The 17,702-nt window shown below is 39.9% G+C and overlaps 1 long non-coding RNA gene across 1 annotated transcript; it reads right to left on the reverse strand.

Annotated features, from left to right (window-relative positions):
• Positions 1 to 4,572: 4,572 nt before the first annotated feature.
• On the reverse strand, positions 4,573 to 7,582 carry LOC122736783. Its single transcript, XR_006354214.1, has 4 exons — positions 7,468 to 7,582; positions 6,733 to 6,846; positions 6,015 to 6,249; positions 4,573 to 4,712 (listed from the first exon to the last, which is right to left on the reverse strand). It is a non-coding gene; the product is annotated as an uncharacterized LOC122736783 (long non-coding RNA).
• Positions 7,583 to 17,702: the final 10,120 nt, after the last annotated feature.

The raw sequence follows: 17,702 nt of genomic DNA on the forward strand, positions 1-17,702 counted from the left end.
ATTTTGATTTCGCCTGTAATTAGAATTAGAATTTCTTCTCCAAGTCCTACATTCTCTCAATTCATGCCCCTCCTTATGACAGTAACAACACACCTTAGTGTCCTTGTTCCGGTGTTCACATGGCTGACAGGAACAACACACCTTAGTGTCCTTGTTCCGGTGTTCACATGGCTGACAGGAATAACACACCTTAGTGCCCTTGTTCTGGTGTTCACATGGCTGACTAGGAATCACCGGTGCCAGAATGCTCTGTTTGGGGTGATCTGGACCTGTCTCACGTGAGTCAAAGACATAATTTGCAAGTTCCTTAAGTCTATCAGCTGTTAAGCTCCTCCAATCTGGACATTGGGTCAGAAAATATTTGCGTACTTCTGGCAGTGAATTACAAATAAACATGTTGAGAATAATATAAGAATCTTTTGAATCAATTGGATCTAATCTGGTGTATTGCCTGGCGGTCTCACAAAGCCTATCGTAAAATCTGCTTGGTCTTTCATTAGCCTCCTGAAATGTGCTCATAAATTTCGTCCAGTTTTCGGGTTTTCTAGAGCATAATTCCATTCCCTTCAGAAGTGTTTCCCTAGCATCCTTTAATCTTTGGAAATCCCTGTCATTATTATAATTCCACTCTGGATCCTTTAGAGGCCATTCCTCATCGGCCTTACCCTTCGCAACAAGGGCATTTCCTGCCGAGATAATATCTGTCATCTCAGTTGGGGACAGTAAAGTTTCCATAAGGCAAGTAACATCAGCCCAAGTGGGTTGATATATATTAAATATAGTCCTTAACTGTGAAACTACACCATTTGGATGTTTCTCAAAACTAGGGAAGATTGTTTTCCATGAGCTCAAGTCAGTTGCTGTAAAGGGGTGATATTTTCTAACCTGAACTGATACTCCCTTTTTATTAAATTCTATATCTTCCTGCAAGGGAAGTAGTTTCAGCTGATTTGATTCTAAAGACTGGCCAATATCCGTTTCTGTAACTGGGTTACCTCCAGTAGGGGGAGCTATCTTAGCGTCTCCCTCGCCACGTGGTGAGGCTGGGTTACCTTCAGCAGAGGGAGCCATCTTAGTGTCTCCCTCGCCACGTGGTTTACCTTTAATCTCTTTCCACATTACAACCATGGTAATGCCCATAATGAGAGTTATAGTCATGTGAACTATCGTGAGTATGGTATTACAATTTATTTCAACTGCAGGCATAAAATTCCTACTAATATTAAACACATTTTCAGTGGAGACAGTTACACTCATACCATTATACCAAAAAGATTTTGCTGTGTGAGTGAGGAGGAGACCTATAACACAATGAAGGAATACCGAGTAAACTAGATGTCTAAGTTTGGACAGTATGGTACCCCAACATGCTCCAATGCAAAAAAAACGAAAAAACCAAAGGGAAAATGACATATTCGATCATATTTTAAACTGGGCTGGCTTTTTCCTTTAAAACAAGGCTTTTAGAGGCTTAAAGTCTTTAAGGGAGATTAGACAAAGGGAAAGTCCGTGGGGGGGGGGTATTTGGAAAATCCACCGAATTAGCCGGCTTATGGCCAAACTAGGGAGGGTGGGAGGGTCCTTAAGGTCCCTTCGGGGTCGCCAAACTAGGGAGGGTGGGAGGGTCCTTAAGGTCCCTTCGGGGTCGCCAAACTGTGAGATTTAAAATTGGATATTAGATCATAAATCTCCCCTACTTAACCTTTCCCTTAATTTATCTCCCAAACTAGTAAATGGAAGCAGCTTTTGGTTTTCTAGATAGACCTTTTTATTTATAGTTATGATAGTCACAAGGTGATGTTGATTAGAAGGATAGGAAAGTAGAAACACAATACAAATCGTCTTAAATCTAAGCTTAGTCTATATTCCTTATAAAAACTCACCAAACCGACAAGGCCACCTTTGGAGAGAGAGTCTGTGCCGCGCCGTCAGGAGTCCTGCCAAGCAGGCAAAAGCCTACTCTCGTTCTCTCCACCCCGGAAGTCCAAAAACCCGGCAGGCAGTCTGACATGCGCAGCAGGCAGACTGTTCATCTCCTCCCCAAAAGGGTGGTCCTTGAAAAACTGGCGTCGTTCAGTTATCCTAACTGACTGTTAAAAACTTTCATATTTTACCACACATACAATGTCTGCTGATGGTTTTAGGTAGATACTGATTATTTTAAGGAAAGCTCCACCTATTCCTATGCTCTCTAGTGTTTTCAATAGGAATGAGTATTGTATTTTATCAAATGCTTTCTCTGCATCTATTGAGATAATCATATGCTTTTGGTTAGTTTTGTTACTGATGTGGTTGATTATATTAATAGTTTTTTTAATGTTGAACTAGCCTTGCATTCCTAGTATAAATCCCACCTGGTCATTGTGTATTATCCTGGTGATCACTTGCTATAATCTCCTTGCTGATATTTTATTTAGGATTTTTGTATCAATATTCATTAGGGGAATTGGTCTATATTTTTCTTGCTCTGTTTTGGCCCTGCCTGGTTTAGGTATCAACATCATATTTATGTCGTAAAAGGAACTTGGTAGAAGTCCTTCTTCATCTATTTTTCCAAATAGTTTGTATAGTGTTGGAATTAATTGTTCTTTAAATGTTTGGTAGAATTCACTTGTAAACCCATCTGGCCCTGGGGATTTTTTCTTAGGGAGTTCATTGATGGCTTGTTCAATTTCTTTTTCTAAACTGGGCCTATTTAAGGATTTTATTTCCTCTTCAGTTAACCTGGGCAATTTGTATTTTTTGCAAATATTCATCCATTTCATTTAGATTGTCAAATTTATTGGCATGCAGTTGGGCAAAATAACTCCTAATTGTTGCTTTAATTTCCACTTCATTGGTGGTGAATTCACCCCTTTTCATTTTTGATACTGGGAATTTTGTTTTCTTCTTTTTTTTTTTAATCAAATGAACCAAAAGCTTATCTATTTTATTGTGTGTTTTTTTTTTGTAAAACCAGCTTAGTTTTATTAATACTATAGTTTTCTTGCTTTAAATTTTATTAATTTCTCCTTTGACTTTCAGGATTTCTAATTTAGTATTTAATTGGGGATTTTAAATTTGTTCTTTTTCTAGCTTAGGTCCCACAGACACCCTTGTATTCCCCTGCCTCCCCATCCCATGGCAGCCATTCAGTCCTTTTCCCCCACTGTAAGCTTAGTTTCAGAAGACACCAGTGCTGCAGCTGATTCTGAGGCTCAGGGATAAGTTCCTCTGGCAAACAGCCCCATGCCTGGGGTCTGTTTTGGCACAATTGCAGGGTTGGACTCTGCTCACAGCCCAGCATGGCCCCCTCTAATCTGTTGGCTGGAAAATAATCTCAGCCCATCTTTTTGTGGGTTTTGCTGCTCCAGGAGTCATTTTATTGCTGTTTTGGGGGTAATTGTGTCAGGAGCTCTGTGTGTTTAATGTCTTTCTTCCACCATCTTGGCTCCACCCCTGAAATGGAACAAGCTCTTAAAATGTACACTCCCCCCCTTTTTTCCCTCAAATTTAAAATGGCACAACTTTCTTTCTATTTACTTTTACCAATTATTCGTAATTCTCTGGACACATTTTAAAAATTTCCTAAACATTCTAATCTACCCACAGCCCCATCACTTCACAGCCAGTGCATGAGAGTGAGGGAGGAACAGAAAGAGAGCAGCAGCTTTTTTTCTTTGCCAAAGCTTTGGCAGCCAGATGTAACGCTTCACTAGAGTTCTTTTTCTTTGCAACTTTTTACACGTTACAAATAGTTCCTGATTTTTAACCAGCTTTTATAATGTTCATTTAGGCTATGAATGCCTAACAGAGAATTTACATTTCAACTTAAGTAGACATACACCTATAAAGATATCCAGAAGTCTGAGACTGTCCTTCCCTTACCCTATGCCCAGATTAAAAACCTTGATTTTGTTATATTGATTGTTTTATTAATTTTAGGTGGACAATTTCCCTTTTGTGGTGGGATAGGGAAAGCATGGATGCTTGTCATTTTCCTGAGAGTCAAGGGGGATTTAAAAAAAAATTACGGTGCTGACCCTTGGGGTTATCTCTGTCTCCTATCTCCAGCAAGGAAGTAGACATGATTAATTGACATTCCTGCTATAGAATTTTATCTTCCCTTACTTCTTCAGTATGTCTGTCCTGATATCTAGTTGGTCAATCTAAACCTTAATAGTCCCTTGATTCCTTGATATGTCTGTTCTGTTACCTGGTCATCTTTGGTTTTGCTTCTCACAGGAGAAACCCCTTCTTATTGATTCTAAGCCCATGTCATTCTAAGCCCATGCCATCTCCCCGCTTTTTATATCTAAAGGATAAAGGGAAAAGGGTTCATCTTCTGTAATTGCTTCAGGCTGACTAGGGTTGTAGAGCTATCCTTAGATCACAGTGGGAGGAGGACAAATCTTTGTGGGCCTGATCAAGAGGGTGAGATGGTGCATAGAGAAACCTTGAGCCTAGGTGAAACAAACTCTAATAAGAGATTAAAGAGACAAGGGGCAAAAATCAAAAGGACAAGAACTGTTAATCACTATAAGGAGAAAGGGGTTCCATCAAAAGAAAAGCCAGGAACCCCAAGATCCCACATTAGGAGTGAAGAGCTGTTCATGAGTGTCCTTCAAATCCCACTGTGCATTCTCCATGGTGTTTTCAGGGGCTTCAGGGCACCTCTTCAGTAGATTTATTTTCCTGGTTTCAGATGACTTTTAGAGACTCCTCAGATGTTTCTGTTAAAAAATCCTTTGCATAACAGATCTCAAAACAAATTAATTCAGTCTCTCAAGTTTTACTCAATTCTTTACTTGCAATTTCTATTTAGATCTTTAAGCATTTTGGGAGTTCAAATGTAAATAACCCTTGATTTAGAGTAATTGCAATTTAATTCAATTAATCAATGTCCTTTTCAGGAGGAGCAGGGACAGATAAGGTTTTAATCCTCACATAAAACTTAAGTTACAGAATACTTTTATAAGAAGATGACCACAAATAAACTTACATAAAAGTTACCAAGTTAACTTCAATTGTAGTAAAGGACATAAGATGACACTTAAGTAATTAATTTCAAAAAAGTGCAAATCAAATAAGTTGTCCATATTAAACCATGTTTGTACTATTGGACATGCTTTACAGACAGGTGTTATTTTCTCATTGCATAAACTCAAATAAAATTGGCTTTGTCATAGGTGTAACAGAACATTCTATAAGTTATCCCCCTCTAAAGAAAACTGGTTGCATAAAAATTCTTTTATTCAAAACAGACTTAAGGTGTTTCTGATTCACTTTTTGTTTGTTTGTTTTTGTTGTGTTTTGTGTGTGTGTGTGTGCGTGAATGAGGGTTAAGTGACTTGACCAGGGTCACACAGCTAGTGTCAAATGTCTGAAGCTGGATTTGAACTCAGGTCCTCCTGAATCCAGGGCCAGTGCTTTATCCACTGCGCCACCTAGCTGTCCCACTCTGATTCAGTTTTAAAGTGCATAACTAATAGCAGACAGATGACAAAATGAGATGCTTATATACTTTAGTTACTTAGAATATAAAAAAGACTAGAATTTCTAGGTTAAATAGTTTAAATCTTATACCTGCATCTCACTATAGTAACCCAGATATTGCAGTATTAACCTAAGGGATGAAGATCCAATACTGTGTTCATGCTGATCACATGACATGATTACAGGAACATGCCATAAAAGAAGAGGGACAAAGAGAACAGAGGGAGAGAAAGAAAAAAAGATGGAGGGAGGGAGGAAAAAAGGGATTGGGATTTTTCTTTTTGTCATAGACCACACCTTCTTCCTTAGGTGCCTCCAGGTCAAGTCCTAAACCTCCTGGCCTACCTTCTTACTTGAGCCATCCCTTTCCTCAGGCTTCATCTCTATAAGCATCCTCCTTGTGACCATTTCCCCACTCCCTCCCAAGCTGAGCATCAGTGTCCCTCAGTGTTAAGTCCTAGATCATCATTAGCTCCTTCCGTAGGCCTGCCTGGCCCTTTGCTATATGCCAGCCAGTCTACTGGATAGGCCCCAATTACCTGAATCATTTACACATGTGGAGACTCAGAATCCAGGATAAACTTAACCTTAGTGCAGGCAGAAGAAAGATAATATTCTCAATATTGGTGAAATTCATAAAAAGCATAAATAGCATAAGAAGGGAGAACAAAAATCGAAATCCACTGTGGAACATAAGTATTCCAAGGAATGAGATGAAGATGAAAATGAGGCTCCAAACAATCCAGTTCATCCAATCCTCCTTAAAAAATATACCTGCAGAGCAGACCAAAGCATGTCACCTCTTAGAAACTGGTTCAAGGTAGACTATGTAGTTTCCCTTCTCAGTGCCCTCCTGCAGGATGACTGGAACTACTTGTCTCTTCTCCCACCTGACAGTCACAACCCACAGTTGGCTTTCTCCACCACTTCTGGATTATCTGACACACCAAATTAGACACAATCTGTTTCATCCTTAGGAAACCTCCCCTGTCCTCACCTCCAAATTATTCAAGAGCTCTTTGGGCCAGTACACATGTGGAGAAGAGAGATCCACATACTATTATGGGAACCTAAGGTAAGTCATACCGGGCTTTGAAAAGGAAAAATGGATACTTGGTGTCAGGGCTGTCCAGGGATAGGAGTAAGAACAGCATAAGGACAGGAAGTTGACACCCAGTGAGTGAGAGTTTCATGAGGATTGCTCTTTAATATTGCCCAATTACCCTTCCCCCATCCCTGATCCCAGGTCTGCATTACCTTGGCAATTGTGCCGTGCCCACAAATAAGAAATACAAACACTCAGTTCCACTGAAAAAGTCACTGTCAAAATCCCATTCAGCTGCCAGAGAAAGGGCCGTTGCTGATAATGTTCTGAAGAAGGAAACAAAGGGTCAAGAGTATAACTACTCAGACTCTCTCCTACCTTCTGTACTATCAGCTCTGACTAAAGGACTCAGAAGTTCTCAAAAGACTATAAATAGGAGTTTTCTCCAACTTAAACCTGTCACCTAGAAGATGACCACTGGCCCAACTCCTGTTCTGAAAAGAGAAGGTCCTGAATTGGAGATATGTGAATCTCTTGGGATTCCATGGTCTAGTCACCACTTCTTTGCAACCATATTTTCTCATACAGAGAACATTCCAGAAGTGGATGGAGACTAAAAACCTCAGGGAAGGAAAGAATTAGTGGGGGGATCCAAGGACTCAGAGACAATTCCTTAGATCTAGTCACAGACCTTGGAGAAAAGAGGGATTCTGAGAATGTGATTTGTCTTGTACTTGTAATTTTTCTGTCTGTATTAGTTTATGAACAATGTATCCTAGAAAATCTCAAAAGGTGTTTATCATAGGGGTTACTCATGCTATTATTGGGTTAAATGGGTCAAAGGAGGGGTGGAGGCACCAAGTGCTTATATCCCTATCTCTTCCCTACTCTAACTGGCCCATAGGGCTCAAGAGAAATTCCCTGCACCAAGTTTTCATCATACTTACCTTTGTAGAAAAAGAAGAAATAAGTGAAAAAGAAATATGTTATTATCCATATGCTGGTGATGTTTCTTATCATACTTGCCATCAGGGCTTCCATTGTCACCTTCTCTTTCTCACCTGAAACACATCATGCCAACTTAGGAGAATCTGACCTGGCACAGCACATTGATCTTTGGGAACCTCTTCCCCTAGTAGAAGAAGGTGAATTATAGAGACATCCTTCCAAACTTTGGACATGTTCAGGGAGGAGAATGAAAATCTGGCTGAGCATAGGGAGAACAAGAGGCCATGGTCACACACTCTAGGCTTCCCAACCACTTGCACCATCCCTGGGTCTCCTTGGCCTCTAGTGTTCCCTCTTCCAGTTCTTGTACCCACTCCTCACCCACTGATGTCAAACCCCAAAACTTCCAACCTCAGACTAGAGTATATTTAGTGAGAATAAAGTTATAGTATACAGAGGGGGCTACAAAGAGGGTATTAGTGTGATATGTGTGAAGAGGTGCTGCTTTGTATATTTTGGGGAGTCAACCAATCAATTAGTCAATAAGGATCCACCATGGGCCAGGCATTGTGCTAAATGTAGGGGATAAAAAAAGGCAAAAGACAATCTCTACTCTTAAGGAGCTCACAGTCTAATAGGGGAGACAACTTGCAAACAGCTATGTGCAAATATGCTGTATTCAACATAATAGGAAATAGTCCTTCCTTTCTTCCTCTCTCCATCCGTCCCTTCTGTGCTTCCACTTTTTCCTCCCTTCCTTCCTCTCCTTCTTCCTTTCCTTTCCTCCCTCCTGGCCTCTTCTCTCCCTTCTATCTTCCTTCCCTCTCTTCTTCCCTTCTTTTCTTTCCTCCTTTCCTTCATCCCTACATCCCTTCCTTTCATTCCCATTCCTTTCTCCTTCTGTCCCTCCTTTCCTCCTTTTCTCCTTCTTTCTTTCCTTCATTTCTTGCTTCTTTCTTTCCATCCTTTCTTCCCTCCCTCCTTCTTCCTTCCCCTTTCCTTCCTCTCCTTCTTTCTTCCTTTCTCTGTTCCTCCCTTTAGAATTGTATTGTGGGGTTGGAGCTTTAGCTCAAGACTCTTTCTACTGGTGATAGGGCCAGGGAAGGAAGAACTGGGACCATGACCAGGACTTCTCTGAATCTGAGGCATAAGGAGACCAAGACCAGAGTGACTGAGCCTGGAAACTATTGAAAATCCCATTAGCCACTAGATGAAAGGGGAGGCAGCTCTCTCCCATTGTGCTTCCTAACTTTCCTAAGGTCCTAGACACGTGATCTCCTACCTTAGGGAAGGGGAATATGGCCATTTCTTCAGCTCTAAGCACCATTTTCCTAACCTCTTTTAAGGAACTCCACCCTAAGGGACTCTAAACTCCTATGTGAGCAGGGGAACCCAAGTGGTGCAGTGGATGGAGCACTGGGCCTAAAGTCTTTCAAGAAGATACAGACCTTTCTGAATTCCAATCTAACTGTAGACACTTATTAGCTGTGTGAACCTGAGCAAAGCACTTAACATTTATCTACTTCAGTTCCTTCAACCATAAAATGGGGATGATGATAGTACTTATGGGGATAATGATAGCATTTACTTCTTAGGGTTGTTGTGCAGACCAAATGACATATCTGAAAAGTTCTTGGCATGTAGTAGAAAATTCATAATGCTTGTTTCCTTCCTTCCTATGGAAAATGCAAATCTACCTAAACTCATCTCTCAATAATTAACAAATTCCCCTCTATTAATAACCCTCCCTCATCCCAACTATTCTAAATCCCTGTTAATCATTCAAACCCCAACCTCTATCCCCTATTGCCTGAACCCTTATTCCTATTCCTCTCAATTTCACCCAGTGTCCTATTCTAAAGTTACCCAGGCCTCTGGAATGCCTGCTTCAGACACAACAAACTTGTTTTTATCTTCAAACCTTTCCTTTCCCACTCCTTCCCTCTTTTGGCTGTCACTGAGACCTGGCTTTCTCTTGGTAATAATTTCCCTGGACACCCTTTCTAATACTAGCTACACTTTCATTTATTTCTACAACTCACTGGGCAAGATGTGACTGTTTCAATACTCCTTGCTCCATTTCTAGATTTTCCATCTCCAGATTTTCCCTCTATGATTATAATTTAGTAATCTCTCCTCCTTTGAGGTTCACTCAATCCATATCTATGACAAAATCAATTCTGGTAGTTGTTGTCTACAGACCTCCAGGACACTCCCCTTCTTTACTTCATGAGTTCAGTGTTTGTCTTACAGTCTCTCTTGAACTCCTGACTTCACACTAAGGGGATTTGGACAAAGACAGACAGAAAGATAGACACAGATAGTCCCTCAGACACCCTAAACTCCCAGTTCCTGAACTTACTCATTTCTCATAACCAGTTACTCCTCTACCCCATTTAAACACCCACAAAAATGAGCATATCCTTGATCTTGCCATATCCTGAAATGTACCACTTTTGAGTTCATAAGCTTTGAAATTTCCTTCTCTGATCACAATCTATTATCATTTCATTTTTCCTTCTGCCTTACAATGCCAAACCCTGCTCTTCATCTATATCATGACCCCCAGTCTTTCATCTCCTCAGTTATCCCATAGGCAATCACCCCTCTTCTAGCTACACTCTCCTCCTCTTCCCATCATGACCTCTTGGTGAACTGATTTAAGTCTATTTTGTCCTCTTCTTCTAAGTCTCTTACCCCTTCAACCTCTTGTCAATCATGCCCTGCGATACCTCAGCCTTGGATCATTCCCATTCTTCATTTCATTGTCTTCTACACACTGCTTCTGAATGAATATTGGGAGAATTATGAAACTGTGCTTTCTAAGTCCACTACAAATTTATTTTATATAACCTCAACTGGTCCTTAAGCAAGGCAATCCATTTATAACTCCCATATCAAGTCACTATCCCACTCTCCATAGTGGCTCTTCCAAACCTTTTTGTCCCTAATCAAACTTCCCATGGCTCTCTTTTCCCTCACCCTCCTTTTTTTTCATATAATGATGTGGTCTTTCTCCTTGTAAAGGCAAACCTTTACACATGCACAAGTGATCCCATTCTAGTTCGCCAACTTGCTCCTTTCTATTATCCGTACTTTCTTGTTTATATTCAAACTCTATCTACTGAGTCCTTCCTTATTACCTATAAACACCTCTTCTCAAAAACCCCTCACTTGATCCATCCATTCTGATTATCACTTCTCTTTTTTGTGGCTAAACTCCTTGAGAAATCAGGGGCCATTACCCGTTATCCTAACCTGTGTCTTGTCACTGGACTCAGATGATTCTGGAGAAGAGAGTTAGGCTTTGCACAGCTTTTCCTCACTTAAATCTAATTCACTTATAAGTTAAGACATCACCGGTCCTTACCAAAGACAAAGGACAAGCAACAATCTGTGAGTAGTAATAGTTGCCCCCTTGGGAACCCAACTGAGAAGTTCTAGTTAGCAATGTAAGCATTTCCTCCCTCCTCCTCCTCTTTCTCTTCTTCCCATCCTTTCTCTACATTCTCTTTTTCCTCTGCCTACATGGGGAGTCACATCACTACATGTGGTTTTAATCACTTATACTTGCCAAGATATATTGAGGTTTGGGGTTAGATTTTTTTCTTCCTTATTTATTCATTCTGCCATATTTTTTAAAAAACTGGGACAATTAACATTTTGTATCATGAAGTCTTCATTCATGATTTCATGAAATATACCACTGGAAAACTAGGATTAAAAAAATACTATTGGGGGTGGAGCCAAGATGGCAGACTAAAGGCAGTGATTTGCCTGAACTTGATCCCAAGAACCCTCCAAATACCTTCAAATAATGCCATCAGACAATTCCTAGAACAGAAAAAATGACAAAAACCAGGGTAAAAGAGTTTTCCTGCCAAAGACAACTTAGAAGGTTGGCAGGAAAGGTCTGCTGTACCAGGGTAAGAGTGGAGTAGTCTGGTGCAGGCTGTGCCAGCCCAGACCCAGCCCCAGCAAACCAAGAGCAAGCTGAGGGAGCCTCTGAATCATAATCATCAGCAACTGCTTCTGGAACTCAACCAACAGATGGTAAAGGGGTCCAACAATTGGACAGAAGGAGATTATTGGGATCTTTTTGCTAGCTCTGAGGCAGGACTCAGTTGTCTTTCCCATACTCCCAAACAGGTCCCAGTCTTGGGTGTTGGTCCCAGACCAAGAAGGAGAAAAAGTACCCTGGTGATTGTGGTCACAGTGGAGTTGGACTGTGTTCATAGTTTCAGGGCAGAAAAGCAGGCCTGTGCCTGCTTGCAGATGAGAGAATAGGACAGGAGAGTAGTAAACATACATCTCTTTAAATCATACTATCTTGGAAGAACTAAAAACTTACAAATTCCTATAAGCATCTCTGAAAACATCTGCACAAACCCCCTGAAGGTTTGGACAGTACACCCTCCAGCCTAGAAGAAGTGTCCCACTTTAACAAAGAGTTAAAAATAAAGAAATCAGCTGGAGAAATGAACAAACAGAAAAAAATGCTGACCATATAAAGTTTCTATGGTGGCAAGGAAGATCAAAATATGCCCTCAGAAGAAAATAAAAAATCAGAGCTCCTAAATCCAAAGCTTCCAAGAAAAATATGAATTGGTCTAAGGCCATAGAAGTGCTCAAAAAGGACTTTGAAAATAAAGTAAGAGAGGTAGAGGAAAAAATAGAAGGAGAAATGAGAGTGATGCAAGAAAATCATGGGGGAAAGTTGTCAACAGCTTGGTAAAGGACCAAAAAAATGGAAAATAATACCTTATAACAGACTAGGACAAATGGTAAAAGAGATACAAAAAGCCAATAAAGAAAAGAATGCCTTGAAAAGCTGAATTGGCCAAATGGAAAAGGAGGTACAAAAGCTATCTGAAGAAAATAAATCCTTAAAATATAGGATGGAGCAAATGGAAGCTAATGACTTTATGAGAAATAAAGAAACAATAAAGTAAAATGAAAAAATAGGAGACAATGTGAAATATCTCATTGGAAAAACAACTGACCTGGAAAGTAGATCCAGGAGAGAAAATTGGAAAATTATTTGACTACCTGAAAGGCATGATCAAAAAAAGATCTTAGGTATTATCTTCCAAGAAATTGTCAGGGAAAATTGCCCTCATATTCTAGTACCAGAAGGTAAAATAGAAATGGAAAGAATCCACAGATCACCTCCTGAAAGAGATCCCCAAATGGGAACTCCCAGGAATATTACAGTCAAATGCCAGAACTCTCAGGTCAAGAAGAAAATATTGCAAGCAGTCAAAAAGAAGCAATTCAAGTATTGTGGAAGCACAGTGAGGATAACACAAGATTTAGCAACTTCTACTTAAAGGATCAGAGGGCTTGGAATATGATATTCTGGAGGGCAAAGGAACAGAGACTACAACCAAGAATCACCCACCCAGCAAAACTGCATATAAGTCTTCAGGGGAAAAATGGGTAATAAATGAAATAGAGGACTATCAAACATTTTTGATGAAAAGGCATGAGCTGAATAGAATATCTGACTTTCAAATACAAGACTATCAAAGCATAAAAAGGTAAACAGGAAAAAGAAATCATAAGGAATGTTCAAAGGTTAAACTCTTGACATTCCTACATGCAAAGATGATACTTGTAACTCATAAGAACTTTCTAATTATTAGGACAGTTGAATGGAGTATATTTAGACAGAGGACAGAAGTGTGAGTTGAATATGAAGGGACAATATCTTTTTTTTTTTGTGGGGCAATGAGGGTTAAGTGACTTGCCCAGGGTCACACAGCTAGTAAGTATCAAGTGTCTGAGGCTGGCTTTGAACTCAGGTCCTCCTGAATCCAAGGCTGGTGCTTTATCCACTGTGCCACCTAGCTGCCTCTGACAATATCTTTTTAAAATAATAAAATTAATAAGTAAGAGGAATGCATTGCGGGGCGGCTAGGTGGCACAGTGGATAAAGCACCAGCCCTGGATTCAGGAGGACCTGAGTTCAAATCCGGCCTCAGACACTTGACACTTACTAGCTGTGTGACCCTGGGCAAGTCACTTAGCCCCCATTGCCTCGCAAAATTAAATTAATTAATTAATTAATTAATTTTAAAAAAAAGAAGAATGCATTGAAAGGGAAAAGGATATGTGGAATGGGGTAAAATATTTCACATAAAAGAATCAAGAAAAAGCTTATATAGTAGAGGGGAAGATGAGAAAGGTGTTGGGACTGAATGAACCTTACTTTCATCAGAATTGGCTCAAAGAGGGGATAACATACACACTCAATTGGGTATAGAAATCTATCTAACCCTGTAGGAAAGTAGGAGGGGAAGGGGATAAGAGAAGGGGTGATAGAAGGGAAAGCATATTGGAGGAGGGGACAGTTAGAAGCAAAACACTTTTAAGAAGGGACAGGGTGAAAGGAGATAGAGAATAGAGTAAATGTCATGGGGAGGGAATAGGATAGAGGGAAATACAGTTAGCAATAGTAACTGTGAAAAAATTTTGAAGCAAGGTAGTCTGATAAAGGCCTCATTTCTCAAATACATAGAGAACTGAGTTAAATTTATTAAAATAAGAGCCATTCCTGTTTTTTCCCTTCTTTTTGAGGTTTTTCCCTTGTGCTCTGATTCTTCTTTCACAATATGACTAATGCAGAAATATCTTTAATGTGATTGTACATATATAACTGTGATAAAATAATGGGATTTATCAGATACTCAAAGGCCCACCTGGAGATTAATCTAAACTGATTGAATTAAGTGAGAGTGATTGACTGCTGATTAGTCTACTTCAAGTTAACTAGATTGTAATCACACCTGGCTAGCCCTTAAGATGCTATTGTTCTCAGAAGCTAGACTTTGAACTTAACTTGAGACCACCTTCAAGTCAAATGAACCAATGGATTTGGAAGACACCTACCAATCAGCTTGAAGCAGTGTGTAAGGACGTCCTATGCTCTGGACTTATAAGAAGCTTCCACACTCAGTTTGCTGGGAGTTCATGATTGAAGCAGGCTTGTGATGGAGGACTTGAGGAACAATCCAACAAAACTGGAACTCTAGGCTAGATAGGCCTTTTCTTAACTTTCTGAACTCCACTTGAATACCTGGTATGCTTTAATAAATTCTTAATGCCCAAAGACTGGTGCTAAAGCTTCTAATTTAAGGTGACCACTTATTAGATTTTTTTAGACATCACATTTAGATTTTAAACATCACAGTTGGTGACCACACAATTTAGATTTTAAACAACACATAACCTATATCAGATTGCTTTCTGTATTCAGGAGGAGGGAGGAAAGGGAGGGTGGGAGAAAAATTTGGAAATAAAAATCTTTTGAAAACAAATGTTGAAAATTATCCTTACGCAGGGCAGCTAGATGGCGCAGTGGTTAAAGCACCGGCCCTGGATTCAGGAGTACCTGAGTTCAAATCTGGCCTCAGACACTTAACACTTACTAGCTCTGTGACCCTGGGCAAGTCACTTAACCCCCATTGCCTGCAAAAACAAAAACAAAAAAAACAAAACATAAACGACAAAAAAAAAGAAAATTATCCTTACATGTAAATGGAAAATAATAAAATACTTTTATTAAAAAAAAACACAAAATAAGAGCCATTCCCCAATTGATAAATGATCAGTTTTCAGATGAAATAATCAAAGCTATCTATAGCCATATAAAAATGCTCTATTGATTAGAAAGAGGCAAGTCAAAACCATTCTGGGGTACTACCTCATACCTATTGGATTTGAAAATAGGGCAGCAGAGGAAAATGACAAATGTTGTAGGGAATATGGGGAAAATGATACATTAATACACTGTTGGTGGAGTTGTAAACTGATTCAAACATTCTGAAGAGCAATTTGGAACTATGGCCAAGGGGGCTATAAAACCACCAATGTCATGGAGAGGGAAAACCTGCATGGGCAACAGTTTGTTTTCCATATTGATCTACCCAGGCCAGCGCCATGGAAAGGACATTCCAGCTACTCCTCATGGGGTAGATACAACACGGGATACGGGAGTTACCAGTTATAAGTCACTCAGGAGCTGCAGCTCCCATATTGGACTGCACAGCCACACTGTGGCCTGTGGCTCTTCAAGGCACTCATCCATGGTCATCTGCGACTGATGGAGGCCTACTACTAGTTCCTCTTTCTAAAGTTATTTTCTTTGTTTTCTTTCACAACCTGACTAATGTAAAGATCTTTTGCTTGCCTGCACATGTATAACTTAAATTGAATTGCTTGATTTCTTAGAGAGGGTTAAGAAGGGAGGGAGGAAAAAATTTGGAACACAAAGTTTTCAAAAATCAATGTGAAAAAATTTGATTTTTTTACATGTAACAGGGAAAATTCTAAATAAAAAAATGAATACATACATACATACATACATAAATGAAATCAAATAAATCTACTTGACAATGCCTTTAAATCCAAATCACTCTGGCTTTCACTGATTGACCAATAATAAGCCCCAGCCCAAGCATCACTTGCTCACTGTTTGGGTTATGCTGGCTTAGATTGAGTGTAAATAGCATTTATTTATGTTCTGCCAAGGCAGTCTTACCCCTATATTGCCCCAACTAGCATAGTGTGGTGGTACTGGAGGGAAAAGTTTACAGGTGATAGCTGTTTCTATATTTTTGTCACTTGGGTGGATGAGTGGGGGCAGATAAGGGGAATATCTCATTAGCTAAGGGATTCTATAATACTATGGGTATTGTATGAGTGGGGCATCCAAAGTCTACCTAATGCCTGAGAAACAGCAGGCACCGAGTAAGTTACTTGAACACTTGTTACCACCTTGACACTTTCTGGTTGCCCATGATAAACCCTAGGAATGAATAATTGATGCAAAACCTGCATCCAATGTGTTGTGGAATAGCTTGGAGATATTTTAGTGGAAGAAGCCATTCTTAGGATTATAGAACTAGAGTTTAAAGGAACTCAGAGGCCATCTATTCCAACACCCAGTTATGCAGATAATGGAAATGAGATTCAGGGAGGGTAAGTAGATACTAAGCATCTGACTTGAACACAGGTCCACTGAATCATTCTACCATACCAAGTTTCTACCAAGTAATCATTCCATGTCACCATAGAATAACAAAGGAGGCAAAGGACAGGTGAAGAATTCTAACTAGACAAAATATCTAGGAATTAAATATCATCTAATTGGGGTATATTTCCTGTAGGTACAATTCTAATAAACTTCTTTTAGTATATTAAGGATGGTTTATTATATTTATCTCTTAGAAATAAATGATCAGGGGGCAGCTAGATGGCACAGTGGATAAAGCACTGGTCCTGGATTCAGGAGGACCTAAGTTCAAATCTGATCTCAGACACTTGAAACTTACTAGCTGTGTGACCCTGGGCAAGTCACTTAACCCTCATTGCCCTGGAAAAAAAAGAAAGAAATCATCAGATCATCTGCAATGTGGAGAGACAATAGAGAGAAGTGAAGAGGGAGTAGATGGCAGACTATGCCATCCATTTATGAGTTACCATGGCAATGACAAAGGAAGAGCAAAGGTAATTAAGAATGAGGTATGGCTGATTTCTGAGTCCAGGGAGCCAAGGAAGCTCAGGGCCCAGGAAGGTACAAATGACTATGGACTGAGGTGGAATTAAGGGATCAGGGAAATTAGTGAAATGTGAAAATCTTTCCACATGAAGGTCCCCTGGATGAGTTCTGAGAAGGATCTCTGCTATCTGTCATCCATTCTATATATTTCCAGATTGTCCACAAAGAGTTGTGGTACACTGGGTTAAATGTTGGGATGAAATCCAGGTTTGCCAAATGTAGGACAGAATTACCCAAACAGTATATGAGAAGCTACAAAGGGGATAGTGACAAGGAAGGTGCCAGGAGGTGGAGGAAGAGAAAAGGGGAGAAACAGGGAAGAACTTGGAGATGGTTTCTGGGAATAAGAGAATTGATTAGGCAGTAAGTGATCATGCAGAGAAGACAAAGTCTCAGAATGGATCATGCCTCAGTCTTCAGGACCCATCTTTTTAGTCCTGGGAAATGAACAAGAGTAAATAGTCTTATTTGAAGTCAATGTGGCCTCTCAAGGTGCACAAAGGAAACTGAGAAAGGTGAGGAAATGGAGCCTGATGGCCTGATGGTCTCCATCAATCATGAAGGAAACAGAAGGAAGGGAGAAAGGAGATATGTCATAGGAATGCAAGGAATCGACATATGTGATGAGAGAAGGGGTGTCATTGAATGTTTTGGGAACATAGGCAGGTCAAT

The sequence above is a fragment of the Dromiciops gliroides genome, chromosome 1 (assembly GCF_019393635.1).
Source record: "Dromiciops gliroides isolate mDroGli1 chromosome 1, mDroGli1.pri, whole genome shotgun sequence".
Classification (NCBI taxonomy): domain Eukaryota; kingdom Metazoa; phylum Chordata; class Mammalia; order Microbiotheria; family Microbiotheriidae; genus Dromiciops; species Dromiciops gliroides.